Genomic DNA, 21,004 nt, shown 5'->3' with positions numbered 1-21,004 from the left:
GCATAGTGAACAAAAGAAATCTTAGTGGTTCTTCTTTGCAATTCAACCTCTCCCAAAAGGGGGTTGAATCCAGGGTCCAACTCTTTTCCTTGTTAACATGATGATGTGTAGCCACCCCAGAACAATCGAGTTCAACTTTCATGTAACGAGCTGTTTTTCTGTCTCAACAGACGTCAGGTCATGTAACCAGAGTGTGCCCAGATGAACCAAATGCACAACAATAGGGGGAACTTAAATGCTCTGAAGGAGGATTGGAGACTGAATTAAGAAATGGACACTTCATGGCCAGATCCAGGATCCAATCAAATCGAGTTCTGGTGTCCCCATGGCAGGATGCAGTCAGATCATGCCTCCCGACATTACCTCATTGCAAGATCCAATTCGATCACACCTCATTACCCTATGGTTATAAAACCTGGCTCAGCCCCCAGCTCAGAGAGATAATGCTTTGAGAACTAGTCCTGTTTTCCTTATGTGTTACATTAATTTTTAAAATCCCCTTATTAAATCCTCCTTGGTTGTGGCCACTGGGTTAACACCTGCCCAGTGACCAAATCTAACTGTTGTGTGGGTAACAGATGGAATCACTAAGTCACGATATCCATTGATTGCCCTTTTGATAAGAAAGCTCAGAGCTTTACAAACCAGTCCTGTAAGAAGCAGCATCTTTCCTTATACTACTGGGTACTCTCATAAATGTAACTCAATAAAAGTAAAATAGGGTTGATTGAGGGAAGTTTTTTTGTTTGTCTGTTTGTTTTGAGACGGAGTCTCACTCTATTGCCCAGGCTGGAGTGCAATGGCATGATCTAGGTTCGCTGCAACCTCTGCCTCCTGGGTTCGAGCGATTCTCCTGCCTCAGTCCCCTGAGTAGCTGGGATTACAGGCGTGTGCCATCATGCTTGGCTAATTTTTGTATTTTTAGTAGAGATGTGTTTCACCATGTTGGTCAGGCCGGTCAGGCTGGTCTCAAACTCTTGACCTTGTGATCCGCCCGCCTTGGCCTCCCAAAGTGCTGGGATTACAGGCATGAGCCAACATGCCTGGGTTTTTTTGTTTGTTTTTGTTTCCATTTTTGTTTAGTAACATGAGATATGCTATGCCCTGACTCTATTCTCATTATAGTTAAAATTAATAAATCTAAACTCCTTCAAGACCCTAAGTGATCTGGCTGCTGATACGAGAGGCTGTTGAAAGATAAAACAATATTCAAGTTTCTTTTCTTTTGGCCCTTTGTTCATTGCCCCTGTAATCATAGCTTCTTCACGCTAGTTGCTTAGGGAAGGAATGAAGTAGGACAGAGCCATGTAATTAATATAATGATATTTAATTAATATGCAAAGATAATTATATGTTGTAAACTAATATATTCTAAAATTCCCGCAATGTGTGGCAAAAATATACCACCAAGACAGACTGAGGTTGACCTAAAGTAATGTCACAATGTTACGTGATTTAGAGACAAACTTAATCTTGCTCACCAGATTACATATTAGAACTTTCACCTCATTTCAGAATAAAAACACTTCACTTTGCTCTATTTTTTTCAGGGAAGGTAAAATGCTCTCACATTTATTGTCTCGTTTAAAGTCACAGTGTTCGTTAAGCGCTTTCAAGTAGTAAGGCATTAAAAGTATTCAGATTACCTCAGGTAATAGAAATTTAGTGTGAGACTACCTGAGGAAGGAAGGAAATGCAGGAAAACCACTGAACCGTCCAGCCTCATGAGAACTGGAGCACAGTCCAGGATTCCAGAGTGAATCTACTAGTCTATCATTCTTACAGCTGAGCTTCTCTCAGCACAGACCCTACTGCCAAACTCGGTTGTATTATGCTACTTCCTAGTTATGTGACCTTGGGCAAGTTACTTAAGCTCTCTGTGGCTTGGTTTTCTCATCTGTAAAGTAGAAACAGGGTTGAAGGTAATATATTTAAAGGCATTTAAAATACAGGTTGAGTCTCCCTTATCTGAACAGCTTGGGACCAGAAGTGTTTAGGATTTCAATTTTTTTTTTTTCTTCAGATTTTGGAATATTTGGATTTTACTTACAGGTTCTTGTAAGTAACTTGCCAGCATCCCTAATCTAAAAATCTGAAATCCAAATTGCTCCAATGGACATTTCCTTTGACCATCATGTTGGCACTCAAAATTTCAGATTTTGGTGCATTTTTAATTTCGGATTTTCAGATTAGAAATGCTCAACCTGTAGTACCTGGCACACAAAAATCGGCATATGTTCGCTATCATCATTACCATTTTAATTATTGCTGTTCTATTTTTGATTCCTTCAGTAGTGTCTACCACCCCTGTGGCATCCACTGCCTCATGGCTCCTGACTACTACTTTTTCTAGGTGTGACTCTCAGCACCTACTACCCTTTTCTGCTTTATGTTTTACTTCAGCTCCTGTCTCCTTTCTTCTGATTTCATCTTCTAGACCTCATGCTTTTACTTACTACTCTGTGCATGACCTTTATTCATTCTGTATATGACCTTTATTTCATGTGCCTCCTTGCTTCTGCTCTACTCTATGGTCTGGTTTTTCTAGACATATCTGATGTGTCATATTAAATGTCTTGAGGGAAGATATACACAGCCCAGTTAGTGGGTGTTCAGTATAGACCTCTGCTGAACAGTTCCTGTGCCTGTTTGCCCCAGGCCATTGACAAGTTTATAGCTGGCTATCTTCATTCAGGTGGGAATCCGTGCTTCAGTCAGTGCTATTGAAGGGTCGTAGGAAGGTCGCTGGGGAATCCTGGGTGTAGAGAGCCATTTCAGACTCTCAGAAGGAAATTGTGGAGTTAGCAGCATCAGGGTTTCATGGAACATCCTTTTTTAGTTTGTTTGCATTAACGCCATCCCAATCACAGATGAAAAAACTGAAGCTTGAAATTGTCAAATGATGCTGGGTCTTATAATTCAGAGCACACACTTAATTTTATCAAAGAGGAGGTGCTATTTCTTACACTTTGTTTTATTCAGAAATGGGTGATGATCTTTTTTTCAGAAATGAATGTAAAAGGCACTAATATGGCTATTACATTATGTATAATTCAGAATTCAAACCATATAGGGTCAAATGGAAATTAAAGTGAAGTAAGATTAAGAGGTTTAAAGCCTTTAAAAGATGGACATACTGGCTGGGCACGGTGGCTCACGCCTGTAATCTCAGCGCTTTGGGAGGCAGAGGCGGGCAAATCACGAGGTCTGGAGTTCGAGACCAGCCTGACCAACATGGTGACACCCATCTCTACTAAAAATACAAAAAATTAGCTGGGCATGATGGCAGGTGCCTGTAACCCCAGCTACTCAGAAGTCTGAGGCAGGAGAATTGCTTGAACCCAGGAGGCGGAGTTTGCAGTGAGCTGAGATCACTTCATTGCACTCTAGCCCAGGCGACAGTGTGAGACTGTCTCAAGAAAAAAAAACAAAAAAAGACAGACATACTAAAGTGATAGTTAGGATACTTTCTCATTGGTTCCTTAACACCCTGGCTAGTTTAACAAACCACAGTACTAATTATCTGGCAATTCAGATGCTGTACAGTCAGCATCCTTTAGTGGAAAGGAATTTTTGAAGATAGAATCTGGAAGAGCAAGGGAAAGTAGCAGAGAATCTAATTTTTATGGGACTTGGGAGATAGATGCTGTATCCTGAAGATTTATCAGCAATTTGTTTCAACGTGCCAGGAAAATTTCTTCAATGAAAGCATTTGTTTAAGCCAATTTTTCCATCATCATCTTACATCTGTTTTTAGCTAAAATTTATTCCTCTTAGTCTTCTTTGACAGAAATGTCTGGGTTAAAGTTAACCCGCCATTTTAAAATGTAAGTTCTAGTTAAGTAAAAGAATTCTAGTTAAATATTAGGAAAGACTAAAGAGACAATAAATTAATGATTGTCTAGGTGACAGGTGAGTGAAGTAGAAATTAATGGATCAGTCTGAAGCCTGGGAATTATATATATGGCACTGGTCCAGGAAATGTCAAGTTGGGTAAATTTTGATCAGTAGTGGGCCATGATATATTATTTGAAAACTGAGCCCTATTTAATATTGTGGCAGGTGGAAATCAAGGGGGGGACTTACTGGTTTTGAGTAATACTCTGTTGTTACTGGGCATGTTCCTAAGACTTTGAAGAGGCTTATCCACAGTGCATGTTGGTAGGAAGGATGGCGGTGCTCTCCCACCCAAAGGTTTGACCGCTGTAGAAAGGCTTGGGCCGCTTGGGGCAGACACTATGCAGATCACCTGCATTCAGTGAAAAACAGAAATTGTTCCTGTGTATTGAAAAGGCTGGCTCCCTATCTTGTTGACCTCTCTCAGAATACAGAAACCAGACATACTTTTTAGGAGATTCAATTAACGAAGTTTGTAATGAGGTTAATTGTTTAAGGGAATTTAATTTGTTTAATTTAGTCATTCGTTGAACATTAATCAAAGACCATGAAAACCAATTATCCTTATTTTTAATTAAATTTTTTTTCAACTTATAAATAGGCTAATAAAATGAGTAAGTTGAATGTAACTAGATGTTTAGCTGTATCTGGTTGGTAACCAGAGAATAACCAGCACAATTGGGTTGCAAGGAAGAAGTGATTAAAATAAGACTCCCCACTTGGAGCAAGATATTGTGCCTATTTCTAACCTGTCTCTGTGAGCAAGAAGAGAATGGGGAGGAGGGGGATTCAGAAATGATGTCAACGGTGAGAGTTAGGTAGTGGCTTAGTATTCAATGAAAGGATATTAAAATAATGTCTGGATTATCACCAATGCCATGCTTAGGATCAGACAGAATAAGCAGTAATTTCCTTTAGAAGGAATTCTAAAGCTAAGTTTGTTTCATTTGGATTTGGGTTCATGATTTATACCATGTGTTTAACCCACTCTTTGTTTGTCAGTGTAACTGGGATAACAACAACTGGAGGCACGCCGATCCTTTGTGATCAGTCTGGTCAAGTTATTCCTGAACTTCTGAAGACCTAGACCATAACAGGTTATGAGCAAAAGACAGCATTCATTCATTCATTCATTCATTTGGTGAATCTTTAATCAGTATCTATGGACAAAACATGGTTCTAGATCCTATAAAGGATGTAAACATGAAATAAATTAGCATTCTGTTCTTGAGGGCTGTAAGAAACTTGCAGCCAGAAAGGAACATAAGGCACCTATAAAAATAATAGTACGATTGTTTTATGTCGTAGGAAAGAGGAAAATAGTTTGCTTATGACCTGTGATGTGTCAGGCAAGGTGCTCTGTCATCTTGCATATGACATCTTGTCAGATTCTTGCAACAACACTGTAAGGTAGATTTTTGTAGAAACGGGCAAAAATCACAGTGAGGACATATTATTAGGGAATACGGGTGCAAAGTCATGCAGTTCATGCACTGTGGGGATATGAAGAAGAGTGGAAAATAAGTTCAGAAAGGTAAGTTGGGGGCAAGGATGTGAAGGCTTTTGGACACCAGTCAAGAAAGTTTGATGAGTTTTGTTCCTTGGCAAAGGGAGAGTCATTTAAGTTTTTAGAGTCAGGAGTGATCAGAGTTGTGCTTTAGAGAGCTGCACCTGGAAGCCTATAAAGCCCAGACAGGCAAATGACGTGGACTTGATGAGTAGGGTGAGCCTCTTCCGGCATCCGTATCCAAAGTAGGGGAGGTGTCCTCATGCCTGCTCAGATTTGAGGACGGAGTAACAGAAAGAGTCAGCTTGTTCTGTTACTGCAAAGGGCAGAAGTGACAGTGTAAACTGTGGACAATCAATGCTTTAGAAATAGAAAGACAAAATAGGTTTGGAGTCAAATAGACCTTGGTTTCTTTTTCTTTTCTTTTTTTTGAGACAGTCTTGCTCTGTCACCTGGCTGGAGTGCAGTGGCGCGATCTTGGCTCACTGCAACCTCCACCTCCCGGGTTCAAGCCATTCTCCTGGCTCAGCCTCCCGAGTAGCTGGAATTACAGGTGCCCACCACCATGCCCAGCTAATTTTTGTATTTTTAGTAGAGATGGAGTTTCACTGTGTTGTTTCTCCTGACCTCGTGATCCGCCCGCCTCGGCCTCCCAAAGTGCTGGGATTACAGGCATGAGCCATCGCGCCCGGCCCCTAGACCTTGGTTTGAATCCCAGTTCTGGGCGATCTGGAGCAATTTACTTGTACAACCCTGGAGAGTCTTTGATTCCTCATGTCAAAATGATGCTAGTAACACTTACAGGATGTTTGTGAGGATTACATGAGACACAAGACAGATGTCTTTGGGGAGAAAGTCAGTAAAGCAGGATCCAGATGGAGATGAGAAAGATCTTTAATGGTGGGCTGCTTGCTTCTTTGTGTGTTACTGGTTGCCAGATGAGTTCAAGCAGGGGCTGGAAGCTACCTGTAAGGAATGCTGATGAAGGGTTTCTTGCATTTTAATAGTGGTTGCATCAAATGACTTTTAGGATCCATTTCAAGTTCTAATTGAGTAGGTTTTCTCCTGCTCTGCAGTGTCTCTTGCTTCCTACCCCCCAATAGTGGTACTCTTTGGCAAAAAGTTACCAAAGGTAAGGCTGGTCATAGGAATAACTACGCAGAAAATATCTAGACCTACAGAGTAAATTAGCATTGAAACCATAGGAATCATAAATGATCATTTGCACTAAGCCAGCCAGGAGCCGGGATAGTGAGTAAGTTCTGGCTACCTTCTCATCAGGCAACCTGTGTTGCTTCTGCTGCACTATCCTGATTTTTTTGGAGTTTCCCCAAGATACCCAGAGGCCAGTGATTTCAGTATGTTTATTTAAGGGTTACACTGTCTTCAAAAAATGAAGTACCATGGTGAAGCCTAAATGTAGAGCAGATAAAAGAGCTGTAACTCTGGTTAAAGGGAGGGGGAAGGAGGCTGAAATCTCAACCATTGGTTCCTTCCTCACCCACTCTCTAACCTCTAGCTTGAACATTACTGCTCCAAACCTGGCCTGTTTTCAGCCTTCCCTTTGAGTCTTTTGTTTTCTGGATTCTGGATGGCAGCTGTTATCACTCCAGCTGCAGAGAGGATGGGAGGCGACTTCCTGTTTTTCTATCCTGCCATCTCTGTGGGGGTGGGACATTCCCTCCCCCATCTCCTGCGGCTGGCTGTAGTTTTGGAAAAATGTGAGCCTGGATGCGGCTGTCCTGACTAGGGCTGTAGGAATGACTGGTAGCCACCCAGCCTCTGTTTGAAGGCGTCTGGGAGCAAGACAGGCAACAGACACTGATGGACAAGTTGTGTCCCTGACTGTGGGACAGGGAAGGGTGAGTAGCTAAGAGAGAGGTGAAGTAGTTGGTCCAGAAGTGATCTGAGGGAGTTAAGGGTGTTGAACAAACGGTAGGCAGGGGTGTGAGAGAACGGAAGGGCTCTGGCCAAAGCATAAAAAGATAGAGAGAGAGAGGAAAAAAAGAACAAGAAGAAACAGTTAAAGTTTTTGTCTGAGATATTATTTGGGGATACAGTGCATTTAAAGAATGGAAGAGAATAGAAATGATACAATGATCCATTTTCTCATGCCCTGTATTTTTATTGAGCCTTTTCCTTGAATTGGGTACAAGGAATATAAAGAAGTCCTATAAGCAATATGCTTGCTCTTCAGAGTTTGGGAAGGCAGGAAAGGCATTTAACTGGACATGTATAACCACATGTCTACACATCTGTACAATCTCAATCCTTATAACAACCTTTAACATAGGTATTGTCAGCCCTATTTTAAAGAGGAGGTAACTGAGATTAGGGATGAATGTTTTAGTGACTTGCCCAAAGTTACCCAATAGATAAGTGGCAGAGCCAGGCCAAGAACCTTGAGTCCTTTTTTCTGTCCGCTGTAACACACAGCTAAGTCTTGGCACAGGACAAGGACTTTAATTAGGCTTTGAGAGAAGGGTGGGACTTAACACACAGATGAGTGGGGATTCCGGTTAGGCCGAAAGGTGAGAACGAAGCAGGGATCTGTGAGTAGACCTGTTTTGACTACAGAGAGGGTTTCCTGGGAGCGAAGTGGGAGATAAGCTGGGAAAGGGAAGTAGAAGCCAGATAAGGGAGAGTTTTAAATGGCTAGAAAATAATTGCCTGGAAAGGGGGACCTGATTTAGAGGGGAAGAGGTTGATGACAAAACCAAACATTTTAGAAAACTCATCTGGTAGTGGTACAGAGAAAGAATTAGAATTGGGGGAAACTGGAGTCAGAAATTCAAGTCAGGAGTTTGGGATAGTGCAGGTCTGACAAGCAACAAGAGAGTAATGATACAAAGTAGGTCTGTGAGCGCAGTGGCCCAAGCCTGTGGATTTCTTGTAGCATTCTATTGTTTGAAAAAGTATAAATTATGGACACTCAATACTTGAGATATGGAAAGAAAAACAATGGCTTTGGAGTCAAATAGACCTTGGTTTCAATCCAAGTTCTGGGTGATCTGGAGAAATTTACTTACATAACTTTGCTGAGCCTTTGATTCCTTATGTTAAAACAGGGCTAATAACACTCAATTTACAGGATGATTGGGAAGATTAAACAAGACGCAATGCTGGATTCTGTGCATTCCTCTAAAATTTTTGGCAGATCGGTGAAATGTATGGCATGTCATCAATCAAAAAACAATGAAGCCTGGTGCGGTGGCTCACGCCTGTAATCCCAGCGGTTTGTGAGGCAGAGGCGGGCGGACCACTCGAGGTCAGGATTTCGAGACCAGCCAGGCCAACATGGCAGAAACCCCTTTCTACTAAAAACACAAACATTAGCCAGGTGTGGTGGTGGGCGCCTGTAGTCCCAGCTACTCGGAGGATGAGGCAGTAGAATCACTTGAACCCGGGAGGAGGAGGTTGCTGTGAGCCAGATTGTGCCACTCACTGCACACTCCAGCCTGGGTGACAGAGTGAGCTGTTTTTTTTTTTTTTAAAAAAAAAGAGAAAAAAAGAAACTTATTAATTCACTGTATTTCTAGAAGATGGTGGGTTATATGCTACCTATATCTCACACAAATAAAGCTGCTTTTCACCATTCAGTTCTGCCTCTAAGTAGCATCTGCCTTGAAAGAACCATCTTCTGAGAATCTTTCTCTTCTGTCAGCCAAGGGGATTATACCGCATGATATCTGTCAAGGATAAGCGTTAGTTAATTCTTAATTGATAGCTCAGCCACTACAATTGGTTCCATTCAACAGTAATTATTCTCATGTGGTTTGTGGAACTCAATTGTTAGGTCCCTCCTTCCTCCACCCTTTTCAGTGTGTGCATTAAAACAGCAGCCTTAAGGTCTTTAAACGAGTAAATAAATTTTTCTTGCTTCAGAGATTCAATTTTACTTGCCCGAGAAGCTTGTGTGGTGTGATTTTCATCGCTAAAAGCAAAAGCAGCCACAAGGCTGATAACACCACTTAGCAATTCAAAGCTCGGTCACCGTTTTCAGGAGTCTCTTCCAAATCTTTCTGAAGTGCTTTTGAAGCCCTACATTCCCCGTCTAAGGGAACACCCAGCAGTCCCAGGATAAAAGGGCAGAAGGGTGAGCTGACGTTTTCCTTTATTTGCATGGCTTAAAGCTAGCCATTTTCTACACCACGCGCCGCCGGGCTCGTACATGCCCGTGTGCCCGTGACACTGAGGCAATTGTTTCTCCTTAAAAAGGGGGTTCGCGTGGGTTAGTTTCGTTTCTGATCTGGAATCTCAGTAACTACAACAAGAAAAGTCTAAAACTCGACCCGCCAGGTTCTTCCCCATCGCATTATCTCCGTTCCTTAGAGATAGCAGGAAGGGCAGCATTTTCTTCCATCCACCCACTTCCAGCCCTAGTCTGGCTCAGCGAGGAATGTATAAAATTAGTGGACTCCTCTGAGTGACGTTTCCCGGTTCCAATCAGCGGGCGCACAGGCGCCTCCGGCCCCGCCCCACTGCTGACTCTCTTTGGCTGATTCCTGCAGGGAGGGAGGAGAGAAGGGCGGCAGTGGGAGGGGGAGGTACCTGAACTGGGAGTGATGTCAGCTCCCAGCTCGGTGCCTGCCCGGATTCCTGACATGGTGTAGTGCAGGCAGGGTGGGGAAGGAACGGGGAAGGACTCGTGTGCTGCGAGCCGGCGGACGGGCCGGAGTGCTGGGGCTTTGAACTCCAAGAGGCGGTGGACGAGAACTTTTGGAACTAGTGCCGGCGGCTCTCCACCCCCCAGGTAAGGGCGTTTTGCTCCACTACGAGACCGGAGGGAAGTGGCACCGTTGTGTGGCTGCAGCTGGCTGTTGCAGCTGCTCCTCCTCTTCCCCGGGTCGATTTCCTTGTGCAACTCACTCCTGTTTCCCAATGGGAACGGGCACTTTTCGGGGGTGATAGGGGTGGAGGGTAGGGCTTAACTCCTGGGGCTCCGACCGAGCTTGTACGTGAAGAATACTCCAGGATTGGACGTTTAGGTCTTGTCTGTATCCTTAGATCCCCACACCCTAGGTTCCCAGTAATACCTGAGAACCCCAACCAGAGGGGTGTGTGTCTCTCTATATTGGGGGATTTAAAAATGCCGCAAAAAATTATGAATCATCGACTTAAAAATTATGCTCATTGAAAAGAAAAAAAGTTTTGTATTTTTTTGTCTCCTTGTGGCCTGTTATATATTAAAAGAATATCAATGTTATTCTTATATATCAATATAAAACATCCTTTTGTGTAGTCCCGTCAGGATGTGAGAAATTCACTTGGGGTGTTTATTAATTATGAGCTTGTGGGAAAACTCGTCTCTTGGGGGCACACTTCTAAAACTGCAACTAGTATTCGCTCATTTTAACCGAGAAATCCCTTCAGCTGCCAACTTTGTATTTGGAGGGGTTAGGATGGCTGCTAAGAATCTTCAGATCTGTTTCCTGTGGCTGCTTTAAAGGTGGGCTGGTAGTTGTGTTTTCGGGGATCTCTTTTAGAGAAGGGAGTTTTAACAGGGAAATGCGGTGGAAGGCGTGGCATATGAACTCTTAATTATAGGGTCGTGAATTTTTCAACATGTGGGACCAAAACAAATCCTTTCTTTCAGTGAGAACTGCGGAGAGCAATAGAAAGAGAACTTGATTTCAAAGTCCAAGTTTGGTATTTTGAGAAAGCAATTGCCTGTCGGGAGGAAAAAGATACTTTAAGAAGTGAAAAGATACTTTAAGAAGTGAAAGAACAGAATTCTGATTTTTGTTTATTTCCTGTTTTAAACGCTGCCTTTTTCCTGTGTGGAGATTTTGTGTGCCCTGGTCACTAACTGGGTGTGATTGACTTTCTCGAAGGGGCGGGGAAATTGACTCCATACACTGATTCAGGACCCTCTCATCAGTGCTTTAAGGAAGGAAAAAAAAAAAAAAAAAGTCAGCGCTGAGACTCCTGAGTCAAGTTTCCCCTTTCTTTCACCGAAGTTCCTCCTTAGCAGTGAGGATCCTACTGTTGCCAGGTCTGGAGGAAATGGGAGTGGACTTCATTGTGAGTCAAAATCCGTATCCCAGGCCCCTGAAGGAAAAAGCATTTCCAGGAGATGGAGAAAGAAAGAAGCCCCAACAGTACGTCTAGTAAACCCAAGTCAGGAAATGGGATAGAGGACTATCGATGGGGTTCTCTATCTTTCTAGCCAGATGATCATTAGGTTTCAGAACTAGAAAGAAGTGTTTGGTTGTGCCGTTGTTTATGACATACCTGGGTTTGTATTGTTCTTAGTTCCTGCAAAAATTAAATAGGGTGGATAAATAGCAGGCTTTTTGAGGAAGGAAAATTTGCTTTATTGGAAAGACAAGAACATTTTAATTTTAATTTTGGTTTGTATTTTGGCTTAAGACAGAAATTGCAAATGGCTCTGCAATAATGGTGAACAAGTCTTTTCTATTTATGTTTTATGGGGAGTACATAAAACATACCATATTTCCAGTGTACTTTTTCAGTAGGATAGAGCTGTGGAGTGGGAGGCTGAGGCAGGAGAGGGAGGCTGAGGCAGGAGAATTGCTTGAACTTGGGAGGCGGAGGTTGCAGTGAGCTGAGATCTCATTATTGCACTCCAGCTTGGGCAACAAGAGTGAAACTCCATCTCAAAAAAATAAAATAAATAAAATAAAATAAAAATTAAGGTCATCAGGCCTTAATGAATAAATGTTGATTTGAAATCCAGGGACACATTGAAGTTCCAGATCAATGGTGCCTAATTTCAATGGCATCATTGACATTTTTTGGGAACAAGTTCACTGAGGGACAGTTAATTAACTGTTTATATAGTCTTTTTGTTACTCCCTGTTCCACCACGAGATAAATCAGAACAAGGCAATTTTCCCCTCAGTTACTGACTAGCTGACTTCTTTTAAAACCTTTCATATTCATACAATATTTGTATAAGTTAATTTAGATTATGTTGATAATTTGTTACGTTAAAATTAACTTTTTATTTATATCCCAAACCAGCTTAATTTCAAACTTTTAACTGAAAGAAGACCTTATTCAGCACTTTGCCTTTTTTCTTCTTTTCTTTTTTGAGACAGGGTCTCGCTCTGTCACCTTGGATGGAGTGCAGTGGCGCAATCTCAGCTCACTGTAGCCTCTGCCTCCCAGGTTCAAATGATCCTCCCACCTCAGCTTCCGCTGGGATTACAGTCATGCACCAACATGCCCAGTTAATTTTTGTATTTTTAGTAGAGGCGGGTTTTCGCCATGTTGCTCAGGCTGATCTTGGACTCCTGGGTTCAAGCAATCAACCCACCTCGACCTCCCAAAGTGCTAGGATTACAGGAGTGAGCCATGCGTGCCCAGCCTATCTTTTCAGAGATGTTATTACATGTCTCTGGCCTAGTTTGAATTACCTTTTCAAAACAATGAATGAAGGAATGAATTAATGAATGCACATTCATTCATGTTTGGGTCTGTGTCTTGATTCTTTATTAAAGAAACGTTGCTTCAAGGCGAAAACATAGGCAAGAAGTTTTGTATAATGACATTTTTATTTTCAGAGATTTCCTTAGAGAGTCATATTAGCACTAAAATTAAGAAAAAAAAATCACAGTTGAGCAGCCAGTTGTGAAATCTTTCAGGGAGCCATAATCATAACTATCATGATTATTTTGTTATTTTTAACCATGGTCAAACAGATGGATTTAAATATGAGAGTCAAAGCTGTTACGGTTACTGTCACAGATCTTGGTTTGCTGCAACCTCCATCTCCCGTTTTCAAGTGATTCTTATGCCTCAGGGTCCCAAGTAGCTAGGATTACAGGTGTATGCCACAACGCCTGGCTAATTTTTGTATTTTTAATAGATACAGGGTTTCACCATGTTAGCCAGGTGGTCTCGAACTCCTGACCTCAGGTGATCCGCCTGCCTCAGCCTCCCAAAGTGCTGGGATTACAGGCGTGAGCCACCATGCCCGGTTATGCAGGGTATTCTTTGTGAATAAAGAGAACAAAATGTCTTCTGGCCAGCATTTTCTGTTCAACTAAAGGTGGATAACTTCACAATTAAATCAGTTATCCAACTGTCCAAAAACTGTTCTGGGCTCTTGTAATTCAGTGCATCACTGGTGTGTTATGTCAGTTATTTTTCAAATTCATTGCAGTGCACACATTAGAACCTTCTTCCTAGAAAAACAACAACAACAACAACAAAAAACCCTACAGCTTTTGTCATATATGTCACTCACAAAAATTGATGCTGTGTTAAATGGAGCTCATAAATTTAAAACTAAACTGAATTATTCCACCCTACAAAATACATAGAATCTTTTCTTTTACACTCTTCGTTTTAGATATAATAATTACTGATGCTCATTGGTGTTCAATGATAATGTTTCCAAAGCCAAGTGGTGAGCATTGTTTTTCCACTTCCAAAAAAAAAACAAAAAACAAAAAACTAACATACCAGACAACTGGATTTGAGATAAAAAAAAAAAATGGATTCTTCCAGGAGTTTTAAGTTACTTTTTAGGCAGTTTAGGGGAGGAAGGGAGAGAACCTGAGGTAAATATGTACCAGTCTAAAAACACTAAAGAGTGTCTGTTTCTGAAAGGTGGGTTTGGACTCTGAGTGGTCCAGGTGGACGTGTTGTCACAGTTTGTGAATGCTCTTTGGTTATGCGTCTCCTTGGGAACTTGATGGGACTCACATTTTGACTGCCCCCCCACCCCCCACATCCTTGTTTTTGTTGGCAAGTGTAATGAGTTCAGAATAGAAAGATCGTATAGTGGTTTTCTGTACAGGGGTGCACCTAACAATGTCCGTGCCCAAAGGAATTGTATAAACTCAAATTGCATTGAGTATCAGTCATTCTGGCCAAGGGTCTTGTCTTAAATATGGATCATATAGGAAGAAGATCAAGTACCACCATCATGTTTGGGGCTGGCCCTAGATTTTATGGACACCCTCTGGACTCCACGGTAGGCCTGGATATTTTCACCTCTCCTTTAATTTAGGGAAATTATGCATTTGACATAAAAAGACAAGTTCAGAAGAGTAAGTGTGCTCATTCTTAGTGTGCGTGTCTTTGTTAAGAGGTGAAACTCAAATTTCACCTGGTGAAAGAGGGACTAAGGCTTTTTTCAGTGGCAAGTCTATTCCTAAAGAAGTGGTCAGGCCGGACACAATGGCTCATGCCTGTAATCCCAGCACTTTGGGAGGCTGAGGCGGGTGGATCACTTGGGGTCAGGAGTTCGAGACCAGCCGGGCCAACATGGCAAAACCCCATCTCTACTAAAAATACAAAAATTGGCCGGGTGTGGTGGCGCATGCCTGTGGTCCCAGCTACTCAGGAAGCTGAGGCAGGAGAATTGCTTGAAGCTGGGAGGCAGAGGTTGCAGTGAGCTGAGATTTTGCCACTGCACTCCAGCCAGGGCAACAGAGCGAGATTCTGTCAAAAATAAATAAACAAATAATAAGTTGCCAAATTTTAATTTTTCCTTTTAGCACTAAAAGCTGAATTCTTAAGAAGTGGCCAGATTCTTTAGGCCAGCAAGGTAGTTTTGGGGAGGAACTAGATAGGCCCATTGGGAACGGTGTGGACTCTTTTATGGTATGCAGTAATATTGTACCATATCACTAAATGTACCTGTGTTTTCTTGTATCTTTGTGCCTAGGATCAAGCTCACTGATGTCCTTTTGCTGGCACTTTGTCACCCTTCTCTTCATCTATAGTATTCTACACAAATATTTTCTCACTACCACAGAATTGCATAAGTTTTTCATGAGGAAAGTTTATTGTATTTACTTTATTTAGAAAAAAGTGAAAACAAGGTTGAAACTCTATGGTCTACTTTTTTCATCTAGTGACTTGACAGAGCAGCTGCTATTGCATAAAGAATGCCTTTGCAGCCATTATCTTTTTCTAAAGATGCTGCTGCTTATAACGACACAGTAGAGAGTTTTCTTTTGTTTGCATTGGAATTTGAACACGCTCTACTTTTTCTTGTGAATGATGGAAGAGTCAAATGAACCTGTGGATTCTCGAAATTAACTCTGGGAAGTGAGAGGGAGGAAGGGAAACAGTGACGACTCACCGGAGACACTCTGGTTGAACCTGTGATCTGGCCAGGGCCATTTGTGTGAAGTCACCTGAGTCTCAGTGTTTTTCCTCTGGATCAGCTGCCTGGACGGTTTTGTCAAACCTTCAGATCCTTCCATCCTCCACCTCCATCAGTGTGTGACTTTGCATAACTGAGAAAGCTGCTAAACACAGAATTAAGTTTCTTTTATTGTTTTTGTCTACTAAGGGAATTTGATTCTCTGGGATGATTTGCACTTCATATTACCTTGTGAGAAAGACACAGCTGGATGCCCAACAGATATCTATCCCCCTTCCTTCTCTATAACTGAATCCATTTTGTTTAATTCACCACTATGTCCAGTTAAGTGCTAGATTTCCCAGAATCCCTTGCAGCTGGGAGGTGGTTCAGTGACAGTAGTCCTGGCTGATGAGATGTAAATAACTGGATGCCCCACTCCCCAAAGCACTTTAAAGGGGAAGCCTCTGTGAGCTTGCCTGTTAAGACTTTTGCTCTTTGTACTTCTTGCCTGGAGAAAGTAAACAGGCCATCGTGTGACCAAAGACAAGATGCTTGAGGGTTACGGATGACTGGGTGGAAAGTTAGAAGGAGGCTGAGAAAGCTGATAGCATTCTGCAACTGCTCTACTGGACCCTGTCTGCCCATTTCTTGACTCTGTGAGAAAAATAAAATCTCTACTTGGTTAAACCACAGAACTAGGGTCAGTTACTTGCAGCCAAATGTGATCTTAACTGAGTCTGAATGTTTAAAAATCATAGTTCATCTTTTCTTTAAAAATCAAAAGGCTTTATTCTGTACGAGAAAAACAAGACTTTGGAGCCATGCAGATCCTCAACTTGAATCCTGGCTTTGCTATTTATTACAGTCTAATATTGGCAAGTAATTTAACCTCTCTGGGTCTCAGCTTTCTCGTCTATAAAATGGTAACTCTGATATATGTGCCATAGCATTTTTGCAAGGATTAGAAATAATTCGAAATTATTATTATTTTTTTGAGATAGTCTCACGCTGTCACCCAGGCTGGAGTGCAGTGGTGCAATCTCGGCTCACTGCAACCTCCACCTCCTGGGTTCAAGCGATTCTCCAGCCTCAGCTTCCCAAGTAGCTGGGATTACAGGTGCCCACCACCATGACCAGCTAATTTTTTTTTTTTTTTTTTTTTTTTAGTAGAGGCAGGGTTTCACTATTGTTGGCCAGACTGGTCTTGAACTCCTGATCTCAGCTGATCTGCCAGCCTCGGCCTCCCAAAGTACTGGGATTACAGGCGTGAGCCACCATGCCCGGCCAGAAATTAGTAATAGGAATAATAATGGCATATTCAGCACATGGAAGATCTTCGGCACTGTTACCGAAGGGAAGTGTAGTGGGGAGCCTGAAAGGGGGAGGCAAAGAATTCAGCTCTTTCTCCTAGAAGGTTCTCAGTAGGTTTACAGCTACAATCCCTTGACTCTATCTACTTGGCATTTATTCTACCTCCTGTTTCTCATCCTCATTCCCACCTGCCCACACCAGAATACTTGGAACTCTTGTGTTCTCCAGCTTTGGTTAAGAAAGCAGAGGATGTCCTTATAAAAATTTATTAACTATAGCATAGGGAGAAGGGTGGGGGCTCCAGAGTCAGACAGATGTGGATTAGAATCCCCTGTTGTTACTAGCTGTGTGATTTTGGTTAAGTCTTCTGTGAAATGGGAATAATTGCGTGGTTATGAAGATTACATCTGATAATGTATGTGAAGCACTAACAGCTGCTTTCTTGGCACACAACATGCACTGGTTTGATGACAGATATTGTTGTTACTATTTCATTAAGCATGTGTTAAGCAATTCCCAGCCTTGGTACAAGGTCCTCTTGGAGATGGAAAGACAAACAAAACATGATCTTTACCTTAAGAGTATTCACATACAGGAGATGGGGGCAGAAAGAGATGGCACAGCTTATTCATTACTGTAATAAAAAGCAGATTTAGAATACTGTTTAACTGTTAAAAAGATTGAATATACTGACTTGTACAGATGTCTATTACATATATTTTAAGAAGTAAAACACCAAGCACACATGTATGGTTTACATTTGTCAGTGCATGAAAAACTGCTAAGTGGGATGGCTTATGGGAGTTGAGATGAAGGGAACTTTGTATTTTTTTTTTTTTTTTAAAGTATATTACATCTATGTTACATTACTCAGGAAATATAAAATATTGTAAATTTTAAACATCTATTTTTTGGTCCTTTTGGAGGTTGGTTGGGGAAGAGCATTCTGTGAACTAGACTAGCCACCAGAGCAAAGGAAGAGACTGGGTTTCGGGAGGTTCCACTAGAAGAGGTGGGATTTGATTGGGTCTTAAAGGGTAGGGAGGAGATTTTGAGGAGGCAGTGGGGACAGAGGAGCATACTTGGGTTTGCAGCAAAATGTAGAATAGAGTGAGATTAGATCTAGAGAAAAGAGAGAACAATATTGTTTGAAAAGACGTAAGTTATATTGGGGCAAATCTTACAGGTTTTTAAAGAGAGTGACGATATTATACCTTAAAACAAGATGTTTTTAAGAAAAGAAAAAGTGAGGGAACTATTGTTTTATAAAAATGACTCTGGAAATAGCAGATTGGGTGTTTCTAGTGGGTGTATGGGCAAGGGGAGGGAGAAGGACAGAACACCCTAAATCAAGAATGGCCCATATGCAAAAGTTAATTTTCTTTTAAAGATGATGTCTTGCTATGTTGCCCAGGCTGGAGTGCAGTGGCTATTCACAGTTGTGATCATTGTGCACTCATGGGCTCAAGCAGCCCTCCTGACTTAGCCTCCCGAGTAGCTGGAACTACAGCGACATGCCTCCATGCCTGGCTAAGTGAAAGTTGAATTTTAATGGGAAACATGAGTTAAGATTTGAACATCTCTGGAGTTTGAGATTCCATCATGACCCACATTATCTTTAATTTTCTCATTGTATAAATGGATAAAATAATAATACCTATCTTATCAGGTTTTTAGGAGAATAACAATAATAATAGGTAACACTTAGCTGGTAGGTTATACTTTTTATGTACCAAGCGCTACTCTAAGCACCTTAAATATTTCAACCTAGATCAATCCCATATTACAGATGAGGAATCTGAGACATAGGGAGGCTAAGTAACTTTCCCAGGGTCACACAGATTATGTGTGTCAAACTCAGAATTTGAACTCAGGCAGGTGCAGCTTCAGGGCCAGTATCTTCAACCTCTTCTTAGTCCTACCTCTAGCATGGTTCTGTACTTGGGGTGTTAAAAGCCAGTATGAACTGTTAGTTGACATTATTCATATAAAGATGTTAAGCAAGAATTTAGAAATTTAGGCTTGGAGTTTAGGCCAAAGCCTAGACCAATGGATCATCTCTATAGGGCTGTTATGTAAAGAGCAAGAATAGATGAGCTCCCCGAACAAGAGTATGTAGAGTAAAAAGAGAAGCAGGCATACAATCTTCAGGGGACTCCTGACATTTAGAAATGGTCAGGCAAAAAAGAAGTTAGGAGAGGAGATAGAGCAGGATCTGCAGAGAAGTGGAGGACAATGGTGGCCAAGGAAAGAAGCACAACGTAAGTGAACTAACCATGCCATCCAGTGCAACAGACTTGTTACAAGGCTGCATCCAACAGACTGACCCTGGTCCTGCTGCCAGGTCAGTTCATGAACTTGGAATCCAGAATGCAAAAAATTGAAGACTGCACGGGAGCTGATGAACTGCAGGCGGCCCAGTTAGTTCATCCTTTCAAGGAATTGATCTGAGAGAGACATGGTAGATAGCTTGCGTTTGAGGAAGGCTCAGGTAGAAAGGAGGATATTAAAAGAAGGAAAAGGGAGGAAGGAATGAGTGCATGGTCCAGGGTAGAGAGATGGGGATAGACCCAAAATCAAGTGGAGAGCTATAAGAACACTTCTTCTGATGCGGTGGAAGAGAGGATGGGGGAAATGGAAAAAAAAAAAGATGTGATCAGAAGGGATACGAGTTGAGTAAGTTCACTGCAGGCAGTCTGCATTGATTTATCAGTAGAGTAGGAAGCAGTGAAAGGAAATTCACAGACAAGTAACTCAGGCTCCTGAGAGGCTGGCTCTGGGGATTATTGTTATGGAGGAAAAATTTGAAAGAATGACAGAAGTCTCTCATCTGAACAATACAAACTGACACATTTGCCAGAATGTGTCTCGAGGCAGGAAGTTGGTTTATTGAAGTGGAAAGTAGTGGTTATTAAAAAGAAAAAAAAAAAAAAGAGGAGAATGAAATTAGACAAAGGGAAACTTGACTGTCTTTGAAGGAGGAATTTTTAGACAACGAGACTTAATGGTTCACAGACCACCTTCTTGGGGGAAACCTGAGCTCTGAGTGGTGAGAAACAACCGGTTTTGGAGCTCACAGCTGGGGTTTGGTTACAACAGATCCATCAAGGCACCAGGAAATACTCTGTAGAAAGGAATTATCCAACAGAGACAGCACTGTATTAAATTATCCTCCTGATAAGGTGGTCTCTGATCTTCAGTTTACTTATTTCTAGCAAGATCTTTAGTTGAAAAGACATAGGTTTGTGGCATTTCAGCAGATTTGTTGTGGTAATGACATCAGGGGTATGTGAGAAAAGGATTGAGGAATGCAGTAATTAAGAATACGGTACTAAAAATCACTACCCCATCAGTCCATTGGTGGGTCTTATGGTGGTTGCTTTGAAAGATGTCAGTAAAGGCTTGTTCATGTGTGTGGAGTATAAATTGATAGGCATAATATTCTTGAGTTCAACGGTTCTCAGCAGGGCCAACTGTAGAATTTGTGGAGCCTGTTGCAAAATGAAAATGTGTGACCCCTTATTCAAAAGGCAAGAAAAAAGTGCTGCTAAGGGTACTAAAATATGAAGCTTTTTTCCTTTCTCAGTTTTTTTCTCTTGACTTGTCATAGTATTGGCTACTTGTCATTAAAAATTAAAATTATAGCGTGAATTCAATTTAAAAATTAAAAAACTAAACATTGAAGTTTTTAGTATGAATTTACTCTTCATCTTTGTATTATACAATGTTGGTTTTTGTTGTTGTTGTTGGTTTGTTTTGTTTTTTGGGGCAGGATCTCACTCTGTCACCCAAGCTACAGTGCAGTAGTGTGGTCACAGCTCATTGCAGCTTCTACTTTCTGGGCTCAGGTGATCCTCCTGCTCAGCCTCCCAAGTAGCTGGGACTACAGGTGCTTGCCTGGCTAATTTTTTGTAGAGGCAGGGTCTCACCATGTTGCTCAAGCTGGTCTTGAAATCCTGGGCGCAAGCAATCCTCTTGCCTTGGCTTCCCAAGGTGCTCGTATTGCAGGTGTGAGCCACTGCACCCATTGCAATGCTGGTTTTAAATGAAAATATAGAGCATTGAACTCATACGCAGAATTACTGAAGTTGTCGATGCATATGTATATTGTTATGAGAACAGTAGAAACACTGCCCAAAATTAAACTACTTTTATTTCACTTCTTGACATGTGCACATTCTATTGACACCTACCTTTGGCTTATAATGTGTAATGAAGGA

At 41.7% G+C, this 21,004-nt stretch overlaps 1 protein-coding gene across 15 annotated transcripts in view; it reads left to right on the top strand.

Annotated features, from left to right (window-relative positions):
* The first annotated feature begins 7,119 nt into the window (after window positions 1–7,119).
* Window positions 7,120–21,004, top strand: part of PPFIBP1 (PPFIA binding protein 1) — a 151,363-nt gene continuing 137,478 nt past the window's right edge. For 14 of the 15 annotated variants that reach the window (XM_033222569.1, XM_033222576.1, XM_033222584.1 and 11 more), the window contains exon 1: window positions 9,905–10,157. The gene's annotated coding sequence lies outside the window, so the exon portion shown is untranslated. Of the gene's footprint in view, window positions 7,267–9,904; window positions 10,158–21,004 lie in introns of those variants that run through there. The other variant, XM_033222570.1, reaches the window with a different exon arrangement.

The sequence above is a fragment of the Trachypithecus francoisi genome, unplaced genomic scaffold (assembly GCF_009764315.1).
Source record: "Trachypithecus francoisi isolate TF-2019V2 unplaced genomic scaffold, Tfra_2.0 Lachesis_group11, whole genome shotgun sequence".
In the NCBI taxonomy this organism is placed as follows: domain Eukaryota; kingdom Metazoa; phylum Chordata; class Mammalia; order Primates; family Cercopithecidae; genus Trachypithecus; species Trachypithecus francoisi.
Note: the sequence above shows the minus strand (reverse complement) of the source record. Positions and strands in the feature narration are given on the sequence as shown.